At 49.9% G+C, this 15,136-nt stretch overlaps 16 non-coding genes and 2 pseudogenes across 16 annotated transcripts; 17 read left to right on the top strand and 1 right to left on the bottom strand.

The window, feature by feature from the left end:
• Window positions 1–4,929: 4,929 nt before the first annotated feature.
• LOC135008284 (U1 spliceosomal RNA) lies at window positions 4,930–5,093 on the top strand. The gene has a single exon (XR_010208082.1). It is a non-coding gene; the product is annotated as a U1 spliceosomal RNA (small nuclear RNA).
• Window positions 5,094–5,245: 152 nt separating this feature from the next.
• On the top strand, window positions 5,246–5,381 carry LOC135008356 (U1 spliceosomal RNA; annotated as a pseudogene).
• Window positions 5,382–6,079: 698 nt separating this feature from the next.
• LOC135007998 (U1 spliceosomal RNA) lies at window positions 6,080–6,243 on the top strand. The gene has a single exon (XR_010207817.1). It is a non-coding gene; the product is annotated as a U1 spliceosomal RNA (small nuclear RNA).
• A 152-nt stretch (window positions 6,244–6,395) lies between these two features.
• LOC135008243 (U1 spliceosomal RNA) lies at window positions 6,396–6,558 on the top strand. Its single transcript, XR_010208053.1, has one exon. It is a non-coding gene; the product is annotated as a U1 spliceosomal RNA (small nuclear RNA).
• A 674-nt stretch (window positions 6,559–7,232) lies between these two features.
• On the top strand, window positions 7,233–7,396 carry LOC135008029 (U1 spliceosomal RNA). Its single transcript, XR_010207848.1, has one exon. It is a non-coding gene; the product is annotated as a U1 spliceosomal RNA (small nuclear RNA).
• Window positions 7,397–7,548: 152 nt separating this feature from the next.
• LOC135008180 (U1 spliceosomal RNA) lies at window positions 7,549–7,711 on the top strand. The gene has a single exon (XR_010207996.1). It is a non-coding gene; the product is annotated as a U1 spliceosomal RNA (small nuclear RNA).
• Window positions 7,712–8,385: 674 nt separating this feature from the next.
• On the top strand, window positions 8,386–8,549 carry LOC135008070 (U1 spliceosomal RNA). The gene has a single exon (XR_010207888.1). It is a non-coding gene; the product is annotated as a U1 spliceosomal RNA (small nuclear RNA).
• A 152-nt stretch (window positions 8,550–8,701) lies between these two features.
• Window positions 8,702–8,864, top strand: LOC135008148 (U1 spliceosomal RNA). The gene has a single exon (XR_010207964.1). It is a non-coding gene; the product is annotated as a U1 spliceosomal RNA (small nuclear RNA).
• Window positions 8,865–9,538: 674 nt separating this feature from the next.
• Window positions 9,539–9,702, top strand: LOC135008027 (U1 spliceosomal RNA). Its single transcript, XR_010207846.1, has one exon. It is a non-coding gene; the product is annotated as a U1 spliceosomal RNA (small nuclear RNA).
• A 152-nt stretch (window positions 9,703–9,854) lies between these two features.
• Window positions 9,855–10,017, top strand: LOC135008179 (U1 spliceosomal RNA). Its single transcript, XR_010207995.1, has one exon. It is a non-coding gene; the product is annotated as a U1 spliceosomal RNA (small nuclear RNA).
• A 674-nt stretch (window positions 10,018–10,691) lies between these two features.
• On the top strand, window positions 10,692–10,855 carry LOC135008069 (U1 spliceosomal RNA). The gene has a single exon (XR_010207887.1). It is a non-coding gene; the product is annotated as a U1 spliceosomal RNA (small nuclear RNA).
• Window positions 10,856–11,007: 152 nt separating this feature from the next.
• Window positions 11,008–11,170, top strand: LOC135008147 (U1 spliceosomal RNA). Its single transcript, XR_010207963.1, has one exon. It is a non-coding gene; the product is annotated as a U1 spliceosomal RNA (small nuclear RNA).
• A 674-nt stretch (window positions 11,171–11,844) lies between these two features.
• On the top strand, window positions 11,845–12,008 carry LOC135008016 (U1 spliceosomal RNA). Its single transcript, XR_010207836.1, has one exon. It is a non-coding gene; the product is annotated as a U1 spliceosomal RNA (small nuclear RNA).
• A 152-nt stretch (window positions 12,009–12,160) lies between these two features.
• On the top strand, window positions 12,161–12,323 carry LOC135008207 (U1 spliceosomal RNA). Its single transcript, XR_010208020.1, has one exon. It is a non-coding gene; the product is annotated as a U1 spliceosomal RNA (small nuclear RNA).
• A 674-nt stretch (window positions 12,324–12,997) lies between these two features.
• LOC135008068 (U1 spliceosomal RNA) lies at window positions 12,998–13,161 on the top strand. Its single transcript, XR_010207886.1, has one exon. It is a non-coding gene; the product is annotated as a U1 spliceosomal RNA (small nuclear RNA).
• A 152-nt stretch (window positions 13,162–13,313) lies between these two features.
• Window positions 13,314–13,465, top strand: LOC135008308 (U1 spliceosomal RNA; annotated as a pseudogene).
• An 839-nt stretch (window positions 13,466–14,304) lies between these two features.
• On the bottom strand, window positions 14,305–14,467 carry LOC135008146 (U1 spliceosomal RNA). Its single transcript, XR_010207962.1, has one exon. It is a non-coding gene; the product is annotated as a U1 spliceosomal RNA (small nuclear RNA).
• A 468-nt stretch (window positions 14,468–14,935) lies between these two features.
• Window positions 14,936–15,098, top strand: LOC135008145 (U1 spliceosomal RNA). Its single transcript, XR_010207961.1, has one exon. It is a non-coding gene; the product is annotated as a U1 spliceosomal RNA (small nuclear RNA).
• The last annotated feature ends 38 nt before the right edge of the window (window positions 15,099–15,136 follow it).

The raw sequence follows: 15,136 nt of genomic DNA, 5'->3' as shown, positions 1-15,136 counted from the left end.
TTCCACCATTTGCACGCCCCCTGCAAGTGATGGAAGGAGCACCCGCAGTCCAGTTCCTGATAGTCAGATTGAAGATGTCAGTGTTGAAGTACACCAGGATGAGGAGGATATGGGTGTTGCTGGCGCTGGGGAGGAAATTGACCAGGAGGATTCTGATGGTGAGGTGGTTTGTTTAAGTCAGGCACCCGGGGAGACACCTGTTGTCCGTGGTAGGAATATGGCCGTTGACATGCCTGGTGAAAATACCAAAAAAATCAGCTCTTCGGTGTGGAAGTATTTCACCAGAAATGCGGACAACAGGTGTCAAGCCGTGTGTTCCCTTTGTCAAGCTGTAATAAGTAGGGGTAAGGACGTTAACCACCTCGGAACATCCTCCCTTATACGTCACCTGCAGCGCATTCATAATAAGTCAGTGACAAGTTCAAAAACTTTGGGTGACAGCGGAAGCAGTCCACTGACCAGTAAATCCCTTCCTCTTGTAACCAAGCTCATGCAAACCACCCCACCAACTCCCTCAGTGTCAATTTCCTCCTTCCCCAGGAATGCCAATAGTCCTGCAGGCAATGTCACTGGCAATTCTGACGAGTCCTCTCCTGCCTGGGATTCCTCCGATGCATCCTTGCGTGTAACGCCTACTGCTGCTGGCGCTGCTGTTGTTGCTGCTGGGAGTCGATGGTCATCCCAGAAGGGAAGTCGTAAGCACACTTTTACTACTTCCACCAAGCAATTGACTGTCCAACAGTCCTTTGCGAGGAAGATGAAATATCACAGCAGTCATCCTGTTGCAAAGCGGATAACTTAGGCCTTGACAACTATGTTGGTGTTAGACGTGCGTCCGGTATCCGCCGTTAGTTCACAGGGAACTAGACAATTTCTTGAGGTAGTGTGCCCCCGTTACCAAATACCATCTAGGTTCCACTTCTCTAGGCAGGCGATACCGAGAATGTACACGGACGTCAGAAAAAGACTCACCAGTGTCCTAAAAAATGCAGTTGTACCCAATGTCCACTTAACCACGGACATGTGGACAAGTGGAGCTGGGCAGGGTCAGGACTATATGACTGTGACAGCCCACTGGGTAGATGTATGGACTCCCGCCGCAAGAACAGCAGCGGCGGCACCAGTAGCAGCATCTCGCAAACGCCAACTCTTTCCTAGGCAGGCTACGCTTTGTATCACCGGTTTCCAGAATACGCACACAGCTGAAAACCTCTTATGGCGACTGAGGAAGATCATCGCGGAATGGCTTACCCCAATTGGACTCTCCTGTGGATTTGTGGCATCGGACAACGCCAGCAATATTGTGTGTGCATTAAATCTGGGCCAATTCCAGCACGTCCCATGTTTTGCACATACCTTGAATTTGGTGGTGCAGAATTTTTTAAAAAACGACAGGGGCGTGCAAGAGATGCTGTCGGTGGCCAGAAGAATTGCGGGACACTTTCGGCGTACAGGCACCACGTACAGAAAACTGGAGCACCACCAAAAACTACTGAACCTGCCCTGCCATCATCTGAAGCAAGAAGTGGTAACGAGGTGGAATTCAACCCTGTATATGCTTCAGAGGTTGGAGGAGCAGCAAAAGGCCATTCAAGCCTATACAATTGAGCACGATATAGGAGGTGGGATGCACCTGTCTCAAGCGCAGTGGAGAATGATTTCAACGTTGTGCAAGGTTCTGATGCCCTTTGAACTTGCCACACGTGAAGTCAGTTCAGACACTGCCAGCCTGAGTCAGGTCATTCCCCTCATCAGGCTTTTGCAGAAGAAGCTGGAGACATTGAAGGAGGAGCTAACACGGAGCGATTCCGCTAGGCATGTGGGACTTGTGGATGGAGCCCTTAATTCGCTTAGCAAGGATTCACGGGTGGTCAATCTGTTGAAATCAGAGCACTACATTTTGGCCACCGTGCTCGATCCTAGATTTAAAGCCTACCTTGGATCTCTCTTTCCGGCAGACACAAGTCTGCTGGGGTTCAAACACCTGCTGGTGAGTAAATTGTCAAGTCAAGCGGAACGCGACCTGTCAACAACATCTCCTCCTTCACATTCTCCCGCAACTGGGGGTGCGAGGAAAAGGCTCAGAATTCCGAGCCCACCCGCTGGCGGTGATGCAGGGCAGTCTGGAGCGACTGCTGATGCTGACATCTGGTCCGGACTGAAGGACCTGACAACGATTACGGACATGTCGTCTACTGTCACTGCATATGATTCTCTCCCCATTGAAAGAATGGTGGAGGATTATATGAGTGACCGCATCCAAGTAGGCACGTCACACAGTCCGTACTTATACTGGCAGGAAAAAGAGGCAATTTGGAGGCCCTTGCACAAACTGGCTTTATTCTACCTAAGTTGCCCTCCCACAAGTGTGTACTCCGAAAGAGTGTTTAGTGCCGCCGCTCACCTTGTCAGCAATCGGCGTACGAGGTTACATCCAGAAAATGTGGAGAAGATGATGTTCATTAAAATGAATTATAATCAATTCCTCCGTGGAGACATTGACCAGCAGCAATTGCCTCCACAAAGTACACAGGGAGCTGAGATGGTGGATTCCAGTGGGGACAAATTGATAATCTGTGAGGAGGGGGATGTACACAGTGATATATCGGAGGATGATGATGAGGTGGACATCTTGCCTCTGTAGAGCCAGTTTGTGCAAGGAGAGATTAATTGCTTCTTTTTTGGTGGGGGTCCAAACCAACCCGTCATATCAGTCACAGTCGTGTGGCAGACCCTGTCACTGAAATGATGGGTTGGTTAAAGTGTGCATGTCCTGTTTATACAACATAAGGGTGGGTGGGAGGGCCCAAGGACAATTCCATCTTGCACCTCTTTTTTCTTTTCTTTTTCTTTGCGTCATGTGCTGTTTGGGGAGGGTTTTTTGGAAGGGACATCCTGCGTGACACTGCAGTGCCACTCCTAGATGGGCCCGGTGTTTGTGTCGGCCACTAGGGTCGCTTATCTTACTCACACAGCTACCTCATTGCGCCTCTTTTTTTCTTTGCGTCATGTGCTGTTTGGGGAGGGTTTTTTGGAAGGGACATCCTGCGTGACACTGCAGTGACACTCATAGATGGGCCCGGTGTTTGTGTCGGCCACTAGGGTCGCTTATCTTACTCACACAGCTACCTCATTGCGCCTCTTTTTTTCTTTGCGTCATGTGCTGTTTGGGGAGGGGTTTTTGGAAGGGACATCCTGCGTGACACTGCAGTGCCACTCCTAGATGGGCCCGGTGTTTGTGTCGGCCACTAGGGTCGCTAATCTTACTCACACAGCTACCTCATTGCGCCTCTTTTTTTCTTTGCGTCATGTGCTGTTTGGGGAGGGTTTTTTGGAAGGGCCATCCTGCGTGACACTGCAGTGCCACTCCTAGATGGGCCCGGTGTTTGTGTCGGCCACTAGGGTCGCTTATCTTACTCACACAGCGACCTCGGTGCAAATTTTAGGACTAAAAATAATATTGTGAGGTGTGAGGTATTCAGAATAGACTGAAAATGAGTGGAAATTATGGTTTTTGAGGTTAATAATACTTTGGGATCAAAATGACCGCCAAATTCTATGATTTAAGCTGTTTTTTAGGTTTTTTGGAAAAAAACACCCGAATCCAAAACACACCCGAATCCGACAAAAAAAATTCGGTGAGGTTTTGCCAAAACGCGGTCGAACCCAAAACACGGCCGCGGAACCGAACCCAAAACCAAAACACAAAACCCGAAAGATTTCCGGCGCTCATCTCTAGTGACCACGCCCCCTGTGTCTCCTCCGTTGCAGACCCCATTTTGAAGCCTTGCCCCCGGACTAAGAGAAAAGAATGCCCTTGCGCACTATCCTGACTTCTCCTCCCGTCTGCTTAATTTGTGCCTTCCAACGCACAATGCGAACAACAGGTGGTGCTGCAGGGCCCACACCCTTTTACTTGCCTTACAGAACAGCTCTGGAGCTGTTACAGTGCCCAGCTGCTGCAAGAAATCAGCTTGAATGCATCAGGGGATGGGGCATGGCCAACATGAGCCCCACACCAAAGGAGGGTGGGGGTGTTTAATGCGAACTAGGGGTCATCCAAGCACTGCAAAAGGCCGCCATGCCCTGCATGCCCCTTTTCTCTTTTCATATGCAGATGAGGGTTCCAGTCAACTTTGGCCCACTGCTTGGATAACATCACCGTATGCAAATCCGTCTGCTGCAGACCTTCCCCCAGGAGTGCTTGTACTAGTTGTTGCATATGGACCCTCATTCCGAGTCGTTCGCTCTGTAAATTTCATCGCATCGCAGTGAAATTCTGCTTAGTACGCATGCGCAATATTCGCACTGCGACTGCGCCAAGTAATTTTACAATGAAGAAAGTATTTTTACTCACGGCTTTTTCTTCGCTCCGGCGATCGTAATGTGATTGACAGGAAATGGGTGTTACTGGGCGGAAACAGGCCGTTTTATGGGCGTGTGGGAAAAAACGCTACAGTTTCCGGAAAAAACGCAGGAGTGGCAGGAGAAACGGGGGAGTGTCTGGGCGAACTCTAGGAGTGTTTGTGACGTCAAACCAGGAACGACAAGCACTGAACTGATCGCAGATGCCGAGTAAGTCTGAAGCTACTCTGAAACTGCTAAGTAGTTTGTAATCGCAATATTGCGAATACATCGGTCGCAATTTTAAGAAGCTAAGATTCACTCCCAGTAGGCGGCGGCTTAGCGTGTGTAACTCTGCTAAAATCGCCTTGCGAGCGATCAACTCGGAATGAGGGCCATGGTTTGATATTTGATGGTGCTTCAGTATTAGGCAGCCTTCCGCCCTCCCATGTTCATCTGAAAAGATGTGGTCTCCCTGCAGTTGTTGTCCCCAGATGAGAGTTCCCTTGTGCTGCCTCAGTTGAATCTCCTTTACTTGACAGAGATGTGCCTGAGCAGCGGCCCTCACCAGCCCTATCCCAAATCATACTTATTTTGCATAGGAGATACCATGGTCATGAAGATTGTTCTCCCAGGGTGAGGTTCATTCATTGCATTCTGGGTATGCTGACCCCTGTGATTTTCCCAAATGTGGGAAACTCGACTGCATTATTTGTGGTAGTGGGGGACTGTGTTTGTGCTTTCCTCTGGTCAGCTCTGGTAAAAGTCAGATTTCTTTGTCTCAGATCTTCCTCTAGCCTTGTTCTTCTTTCGAGAGTTCCCTGGTGCTGCATCAGTTGGATCTCCTTCACTTCACAGGGGGGAACCCGAGCAGCGACCCTCCCCAGCTCTAGCCCAACTCCTACTTACCTGCCAGGTGAGATACTATGATCATGAAGGTGCTTCTCCCAGGGCAAGGCTCAACCATTGCACTCTGGGTGTGCTGCTCCTGCGATTTCCCCAAATGTGGGAAACTTGACTCCATAATTTGTGTTTCCCCTCGTCGGCTCTCGTATAATTCAGATCTCTTTGTCTCAGGTCTCTCTCCAGCCTAGTTTGCTGTCTGTTTCCACTTCTCTTTTCTTGAGCCGCTCCCTTCTATGCCCTTGCGCACTATCCTGACTTCTCCCGTCTGCTTACTTCGTGCCTTCCAACGCACAATGCGAACTACAGGTAGTGCTGCAGGGCCCACACCCTTTTACTTGCCTTACAGAGTAGCTCTGGAGCAGTTACAGTGCCCAGCTGCTGCAAGAAATCAGCTTGAATGCTTCAGGGGCTGGGGCATAGCCAACATGAGCCCCACACCGAAGGAGGGAGGAGGTGTGTAATGCAAACTAGGGGTCATCCAAGCGCTGCAAAAGGCCGCCATGCCCTGCACGCCCCTTTTCTCTTTTCATATGCAGACGAGGGTTGAAGCCAACTTTGACCCACTGCTTGGATGACATCACCATATGCAAATCCATCTGCTGCAGGCCTTCCCCCAGGAATGCTTGCACTAGTTGTTGCATTTGGTTTGTTGTTTGGGGGTGCTTCAGTATTAGGCAGCCTTCTGCCCTCACATGTTCATCTGAAAATATGTGTTCTCCCTGCAGTTGTTGTCCCCAGATGAGAGTTCCCTTGTGCTGCCTCAGTTAAATCTCCTTTACTTGACAGAGATGTGCCTGAGCAGCGGCCCTCCCCAGCCCTATCCCAAATCATACTTATTTTGCATAGGCGATACCATGGTCATGAAGATTGTTCTCCCAGGGTGAGGTTCATTCATTGCATTCTGGGTATGCTGACCCCTGTGATTTCCCCAAATGTGGGAAACTCGACTGCATTATTTGTGGTAGTGGGGGACTGTGTTTGTGCTTTCCTCTGGCCAGCTCTGGAAAAAGTCAGATTTCTTTGTCTCAGATCTTCCTCTAGCCTTGTTCTTCTTTCGAGAGTTCCCTTGTGCTGCCTCAGTTGGATCTCTTTCACTTGACAGGGGGGTGCCCGAACAGCGACCCTCCCCAGCTCTAGCCCAACTCTTACTTACCTTCCAGGTGAGATACTATGATCATGAAGGTGCTTCTCCCAGGGCAAGGCTCACCCATTGCACTCTGGGTGTGCTGCCCCTGCGATTTCCCCAAATGTGGGAAACTTGACTGCATAATTTGTGTTTCCCTTGGTCGGCTCTCGTATAATTCAGATCTCTTTGTCTCAGGTCTCTCTCCAGCCTAGTTTGCTGTCTGTTTCCACTTCTCTTTTCTTCAGCCGCTCCCTTCTATACCCTTGTGCACTATCCTGACTTCTCCTCCCGTCTGCTTACTTTGTGCCTTCCAATGCACAATGCAAACTACAGGTAGTGCTGCAGGGCCCACACCCTTTTACTTGCCTTACAGAGCAGCTCTGGAGCTGTTACAGTGCCCAGCTGCTGCAAGAAATCAGCTTGAATGCTTCAGGGGATGGGGCATGGCCAACATGAGCCCCACACCAAAGGAGGGTGGAGGTGTTTAATGCGAACTAGGGGTAATCCAAGCACCGCAAAAGGCCGCCATGCCCTGCATGCCCCTTTTCTCTTTTCATATGCAGATGAGGGTTGAAGCCAACTTTGACCCACTGCTTGGATGACATCACCGTATGCAAATCCGTCTTCTGCAGAACTTCCCCCAGGAATGCTTGCACTAGTTGTTGCATTTGGTTTGTTGTTTGGGGGTGGCTCAGTATTAGGCAGCCTTCTGCCCTCCCATGTTCATCTGAAAATATGTGTTCTCCCTGCAGTTGTTGTCCCCAGATGAGAGTTCCCTTGTGCTGCCTCAGTTAAATCTCCTTTACTTGACAGAGATGTGCATGAGCAGTGGCCCTCCCCAGCCCTATTCCAAATCATACTTATTTTGCATAGCAGATACCATGGTCATGAAGATTTTTCTCCCAGGGTGAGGTTCATTCATTGCATTTTGGGTATGCTGACCCCTGTGATTTCCCCAAATGTGGGAAACTCAACTGCATTATTTGTGGTAGTGGGGGACTGTGTTTGTGCTTTCCTCTGGTCAGCTCTGGTAAAAGTCAGATTTCTTTGTCTCAGATTTTCCTCTAGCCTTGTTCTTCTTTCGAGAGTTCCCTTGTGCTGCCTTAGTTGGATCTCCTTCACTTTACAGGGGGGTACCCGAGCAGCGACCCTCCCCAGCTCTAGCCCAACTCCTACTTACCTGCCAGGTGAGATACTATGATCATGAAGGTGCTTCTCCCAGGGCAAGGCTCACCCATTGCACTCTGGGTGTGCTGCTCCTGCGATTTCCCCAAATGTGGGAAACTTGACTGTATAATTTGTGTTTCCCCTGGTCGGCTCTCGTATAATTCAGATCTCTTTGTCTCAGGTCTCTCTCCAGCCTAGTTTGCTGTCTGTTTCCACTTCTCTTTTCTTGAGCCGCTCCCTTCTATGCCCTTGCGCACTATCCTGACTTCTCCTCCTGTCTGCTTACTTTGTGCCTTCCAACGCACAATGCGAACTACAGGTAGTGCTGCAGGGCCCACACCCTTTTACTTGCCTTACAGAGCAGCTCTGGAGCTGTTACAGTGCCCAGCTGCTGCAAGAAATCAGCTTGAATGCTTCAGGGGCTGGGGCATAGCTAACATGAGCCCCACACCAAAGGAGGGTGGAGGTGTTTAATGCAAACTAGGGGTCAGCCAAGCGCCGCAAAAGGCCACCATGCCCTGCACGCCCCTTTTCTCTTTTCATATGCAGACGAGGGTTGAAGCCAACTTTGACCCACTGCTTGGATGACATCACCATATGCAAATCCATCTGCGGCAGGCCTTCCCCCAGGAATGCTTGCACTAGTTGTTGCATTTGGTTTGTTGTTTGGGGGTGCTTCAGTATTAGGCAGTCTTCTGCCCTCCCATGTTCATCTGAAAATATATGTTCTCCCTGCAGTTGTTGTCCCAAGATGAGAGTTCCCTTGTGCTGCCTCAGTTGAATCTCCTTTACTTGACAGAGATGTGCCTGAGCAGCGGCCCTCACCAGCCCTATTCCAAATCATACTTATTTTGCATAGGAGATACCATGGTCATGAAGATTTTTCTCCCAGGGTGAGGTTCATTCATTGCATTTTGGGTATGCTGACCCCTGTGATTTCCCCAAATGTGGGAAACTTGACTGCATTATTTGTGGTAGTGGGAGACTGTGTTTGTGCTTTCCTCTGGTCAGCTCTGGTAAAAGTCAGATTTCTTTGTCTCAGATCTTCCTCTAGCCTTGTTCTTCTTTCGAGAGTTCCCTGGTGCTGCCTCAGTTGGATCTCCTTCACTTCACAGGGGGGAACCCGAGCAGCGACCCTCCCCAGCTCTAGCCCAACTCCTACTTACCTGCCAGGTGAGATACTATGATCATGAAGGTGCTTCTCCCAGGGCAAGGCTCACCCATTGCACTCTGGGTGTGCTGCCCCTGCGATTTCCCCAAATGTGGGAAACTTGACTGCATAATTTGTGTTTCCCCTGGTCGGCTCTCGTATAATTCAGATCTCTTTGTCTCAGGTCTCTCTCCAGCCTAGTTTGCTGTCTGTTTCCACTTCTCTTTTCTTCAGCCGCTCCCTTCTATACCCTTGTGCACTATCCTGACTTCTCCTCCCGTCTGCTTACTTTGTGCCTTCCAATGCACAATGCAAACTACAGGTAGTGCTGCAGGGCCCACACCCTTTTACTTGCCTTACAGAGCAGCTCTGGAGCTGTTACAGTGCCCAGCTGCTGCAAGAAATCTGCTTGAATGCTTCAGGGGATGGGGCATGGCCAACATGAGCCCCACACCAAAGGAGGGTGGAGGTGTTTAATGCGAACTAGGGGTAATCCAAGCACCGCAAAAGGCCGCCATGCCCTGCATGCCCCTTTTCTCTTTTCATATGCAGATGAGGGTTGAAGCCAACTTTGACCCACTGCTTGGATGACATCACCGTATGCAAATCCGTCTTCTGCAGAACTTCCCCCAGGAATGCTTGCACTAGTTGTTGCATTTGGTTTGTTGTTTGGGGGTGGCTCAGTATTAGGCAGCCTTCTGCCCTCCCATGTTCATCTGAAAATATGTGTTCTCCCTGCAGTTGTTGTCCCCAGATGAGAGTTCCCTTGTGCTGCCTCAGTTAAATCTCCTTTACTTGACAGAGATGTGCATGAGCAGTGGCCCTCCCCAGCCCTATTCCAAATCATACTTATTTTGCATAGCAGATACCATGGTCATGAAGATTTTTCTCCCAGGGTGAGGTTCATTCATTGCATTTTGGGTATGCTGACCCCTGTGATTTCCCCAAATGTGGGAAACTCAACTGCATTATTTGTGGTAGTGGGGGACTGTGTTTGTGCTTTCCTCTGGTCAGCTCTGGTAAAAGTCAGATTTCTTTGTCTCAGATTTTCCTCTAGCCTTGTTCTTCTTTCGAGAGTTCCCTTGTGCTGCCTTAGTTGGATCTCCTTCACTTTACAGGGGGGTACCCGAGCAGCGACCCTCCCCAGCTCTAGCCCAACTCCTACTTACCTGCCAGGTGAGATACTATGATCATGAAGGTGCTTCTCCCAGGGCAAGGCTCACCCATTGCACTCTGGGTGTGCTGCTCCTGCGATTTCCCCAAATGTGGGAAACTTGACTGTATAATTTGTGTTTCCCCTGGTCGGCTCTCGTATAATTCAGATCTCTTTGTCTCAGGTCTCTCTCCAGCCTAGTTTGCTGTCTGTTTCCACTTCTCTTTTCTTGAGCCGCTCCCTTCTATGCCCTTGCGCACTATCCTGACTTCTCCTCCTGTCTGCTTACTTTGTGCCTTCCAACGCACAATGCGAACTACAGGTAGTGCTGCAGGGCCCACACCCTTTTACTTGCCTTACAGAGCAGCTCTGGAGCTGTTACAGTGCCCAGCTGCTGCAAGAAATCAGCTTGAATGCTTCAGGGGCTGGGGCATAGCTAACATGAGCCCCACACCAAAGGAGGGTGGAGGTGTTTAATGCAAACTAGGGGTCAGCCAAGCGCCGCAAAAGGCCACCATGCCCTGCACGCCCCTTTTCTCTTTTCATATGCAGACGAGGGTTGAAGCCAACTTTGACCCACTGCTTGGATGACATCACCATATGCAAATCCATCTGCGGCAGGCCTTCCCCCAGGAATGCTTGCACTAGTTGTTGCATTTGGTTTGTTGTTTGGGGGTGCTTCAGTATTAGGCAGTCTTCTGCCCTCCCATGTTCATCTGAAAATATATGTTCTCCCTGCAGTTGTTGTCCCAAGATGAGAGTTCCCTTGTGCTGCCTCAGTTGAATCTCCTTTACTTGACAGAGATGTGCCTGAGCAGCGGCCCTCACCAGCCCTATTCCAAATCATACTTATTTTGCATAGGAGATACCATGGTCATGAAGATTTTTCTCCCAGGGTGAGGTTCATTCATTGCATTTTGGGTATGCTGACCCCTGTGATTTCCCCAAATGTGGGAAACTTGACTGCATTATTTGTGGTAGTGGGAGACTGTGTTTGTGCTTTCCTCTGGTCAGCTCTGGTAAAAGTCAGATTTCTTTGTCTCAGATCTTCCTCTAGCCTTGTTCTTCTTTCGAGAGTTCCCTGGTGCTGCCTCAGTTGGATCTCCTTCACTTCACAGGGGGGAACCCGAGCAGCGACCCTCCCCAGCTCTAGCCCAACTCCTACTTACCTGCCAGGTGAGATACTATGATCATGAAGGTGCTTCTCCCAGGGCAAGGCTCACCCATTGCACTCTGGGTGTGCTGCCCCTGCGATTTCCCCAAATGTGGGAAACTTGACTGCATAATTTGTGTTTCCCCTGGTCGGCTCTCGTATAATTCAGATCTCTTTGTCTCAGGTCTCTCTCCAGCCTAGTTTGCTGTCTGTTTCCACTTCTCTTTTCTTCAGCCGCTCCCTTCTATACCCTTGTGCACTATCCTGACTTCTCCTCCCGTCTGCTTACTTTGTGCCTTCCAATGCACAATGCAAACTACAGGTAGTGCTGCAGGGCCCACACCCTTTTACTTGCCTTACAGAGCAGCTCTGGAGCTGTTACAGTGCCCAGCTGCTGCAAGAAATCTGCTTGAATGCTTCAGGGGATGGGGCATGGCCAACATGAGCCCCACACCAAAGGAGGGTGGAGGTGTTTAATGCGAACTAGGGGTCATCCAAGCACCGTAAAAGGCCGCCATGCCCTGCACGCCCCTTTTCTCTTTTCATATGCAGATGAGGGTTGAAGCCAACTTTGACCCACTGCTTGGATGACATCACCGTATGCAAATCCGTCTTCTGCAGAACTTCCCCCAGGAATGCTTGCACTAGTTGTTGCATTTGGTTTGTTGTTTGGGGGTGCTTCAGTATTAGGCAGCCTTCTGCCCTCCCATGTTCATCTGAAAATATGTGTTCTCCCTGCAGTTGTTGTCCCCAGATGAGAGTTCCCTTGTGCTGCCTCAGTTGAATCTCCTTTACTTGACAGAGATGTGCATGAGCAGCGGCCCTCCCCAGCCCTATTCCAAATCATACTTATTTTGCATAGGAGATACCATGGTCATGAAGATTGTTCTCCCAGGGTGAGGTTCATTCATTGCATTTTGGGTATGCTGACCCCTGTGATTTCCCCAAATGTGGGAAACTCAACTGCATTATTTGTGGTAGTGGGGGACTGTGTTTGTGCTTTCCTCTGGTCAGCTCTGGTAAAAGTCAGATTTCTTTGTCTCAGATTTTCCTCTTGCCTTGTTCTTCTTTCGAGAGTTCCCTTGTGCTGCCTCAGTTGGATCTCCTTCACTTTACAGGGGGGTACCCGAGCAGCGACCCTCCCCAGCTCTAGCCCAACTCCTACTTACCTGCCAGGTGAGATACTATGATCATGAAGGTGCTTCTCCCAGGGCAAGGCTCACCCATTGCACTCTGGGTGTGCTTCTCCTGCGATTTCCCCAAATGTGGGAAACTTGACTGCATAATTTGTGTTTCCCCTGGTCGGCTCTCGTATAATTCAGATCTCTTTGTCTCAGGTCTCTCTCCAGCCTAGTTTGCTGTCTGTTTCCACTTCTCTTTTCTTGAGCCGCTCCCTTCTATGCCCTTGCGCACTATCCTGACTTCTCCTCCTGTCTGCTTACTTTGTGCCTTCCAACGCACAATGCGAACTACAGGTAGTGCTGCAGGGCCCACACCCTTTTTCTTGCCTTACAGAGCAGCTCTGGAGCTGTTACAGTGCCCGGCTGCTGCAAGAAATCAGCTTGAATGCTTCAGGGGCTGGGGCATAGCCAACATGAGCCCCACACCAAAGGAGGGTGGACGTGTTTAATGCAAACTAGGGGTCAGCCAAGCGCCGCAAAAGGCCACCATGCCCTGCACGCCCCTTTTCTCTTTTCATATGCAGACGAGGGTTGAAGCCAACTTTGACCCACTGCTTGGATGACATCACCATATGCAAATCCATCTGCGGCAGGCCTTCCCCCAGGAATGCTTGCACTAGTTGTTGCATTTGGTTTGTTGTTTGGGGGTGCTTCAGTATTAGGCAGCCTTCTGCCCTCCCATGTTCATCTGAAAATATATGTTCTCCCTGCAGTTGTTGTCCCCAGATGAGAGTTCCCTTTTGCTGCCTCAGTTGAATCTCCTTTACTTGACAGAGATGTGCATGAGCAGCGGCCCTCCCCAGCCCTATTCCAAATCATACTTATTTTGCATAGGAGATACCATGGTCATGAAGATTTTTCTCCCAGGGTGAGGTTCATTCATTGCATTTTGGGTATGCTGACCCCTGTGATTTCCCCAAATGTGGGAAACTTGACTGCATTATTTGTGGTAGTGGGAGACTGTGTTTGTGCTTTCCTCTGGTCAGCTCTGGTAAAAGTCAGATTTCTTTGTCTCAGATTTTCCTTTAGCCTTGTTCTTCTTTCGAGAGTTCCCTTGTGCTGCCTCAGTTGGATCTCCTTCACTTTACAGGGGGGTACCCGTGCAGCGACCCTCCCCAGCTCTAGCCCAACTCCTACTTACCTGCCAGGTGAGATACTATGATCATGAAGGTGCTTCTCCCAGGGCAAGGCTCACCCATTGTACTCTGGGTGTGCTGCTCCTGCGATTTCCCCAAATGTGGGAAACTTGCCTGCATAATTTGTGTTTCCCATGGTCGGCTCTCGTATAATTCAGATCTCTTTGTCTCAGGTCTCTCTCCAGCCTAGTTTGCTGTCTGTTTCCACTTCTCTTTTCTTCAGCCGCTCCCTTCTATACCCTTGTGCACTATCCTGACTTCTCCTCCCGTCTGCTTACTTTGTGCCTTCCAATGCACAATGCAAACTACAGGTAGTGCTGCAGGGCCCACACCCTTTTACTTGCCTTACAGAGCAGCTCTGGAGCTGTTACAGTGCCCAGCTGCTGCAAGAAATCTGCTTGAATGCTTCAGGGGCTGGGGCATAGCCAACATGAGCCCCACACCGAAGGAGGGTGGAGGTGTTTAATGCAAACTAGGGGTCGGTCAAGCGCCGCAAAAGGCCACCATGCCCTGCACGCCCCTTTTCTGTTTTCATATGCAGACGAGGGTTGAAGCCAACTTTGACCCACTGCTTGGATGACATCACCATATGCAAATCCATCTGCGGCAGGCCTTCCCCCAGGAATGCTTGCACTAGTTGTTGCATTTGGTTTGTTGTTTGGGTGTGCTTCAGTATTAGTCAGCCTTCTGCTCCACCCTCCTTTGGTGTGGGGCTCATGTTGGCCATGTCCCATCCCCTGAAGCATTCAAGCAGATTTCTTGCAGCAGCTGGGCACTGTAACAGCTCCAGAGCTGCTCTGTAAGGCAAGTAAAAGGGTGTGGGCCCTGCAGCACTACCTGTAGTTTGCATTGTGCATTGGAAGGCACAAAGTAAGCAGACGGGAGGAGAAGTCAGGATAGTGCACAAGGGTATAGAAGGGAGCGGCTGAAGAAAAGAGAAGTGGAAACAGACAGCAAACTAGGCTGGAGAGAGATCTGAGACAAAGAGATCTGAATTATACGAGAGCCGACCAGGGGAAACACAAATTATGCAGTCAAGTTTCCCACATTTGGGGAAATCGCAGGGGCAGCACACCCAGAGTGCAATGGGTGAGCCTTGCCCTGGGAGAAGCACCTTCATGATCATAGTATCTCACCTGGCAGGTAAGTAGTAGTTGGGCTAGAGCTGGGGAGGGTCGCTGCTCGGGCACCCCCCTGTTAAGTGAAGGAGATCCAACTGAGGCAGCACAAGGGAACTCTCAAAAGAAGAACAAGGCTAGAGGAAGATCTGAAACAAAGAAATCTGACTTTTACCAGAGCTGACCAGAAGAAAACACAAACACAGTCCCCCACTACCACAAATAAAGCAGTCGAGTTTCCCACATTTAGGGAAATCACAGGGGTCAGCATACCCAAAATGCAATGAATGAACCTCACCTCGACTGCTTTATTTGTGGTAGTGGGGGACTGTGTTTGTGTTTTCTTCTGGTCAGCTCTGGTAAAAGTTAGATTTCTTTGTTTCAGATCTTCCTCTAGCCTTGTTCTTCTTTTGAGAGTTCCCTTGTGCTGCCTCAGTTGGATTTCCTTCACTTAACAGGGGGGTGCCCGAGCAGCGACCCTCCCCAGCTCTAGCCCAACTCCTACTTACCTGCCAGGTGAGATACTATGATCATGAAGGTGCTTCTCCCAGGGCAAGGCTCACCCATTGCACTCTGGGTGTGCTGCCCCTGCGATTTCCCCAAATGTGGGAAACTTGACTGCATAATTTGTGTTTCCCCTGGTCGGCTCTCGTATAATTCAGATCTCTTTGTCTCAGATCTCTCTCCAGCCTAGTTTGCTGT

This window comes from Pseudophryne corroboree, unplaced genomic scaffold (genome assembly GCF_028390025.1).
Source record: "Pseudophryne corroboree isolate aPseCor3 unplaced genomic scaffold, aPseCor3.hap2 scaffold_222, whole genome shotgun sequence".
Taxonomy (NCBI): domain Eukaryota; kingdom Metazoa; phylum Chordata; class Amphibia; order Anura; family Myobatrachidae; genus Pseudophryne; species Pseudophryne corroboree.
Note: the sequence above shows the minus strand (reverse complement) of the source record. Positions and strands in the feature narration are given on the sequence as shown.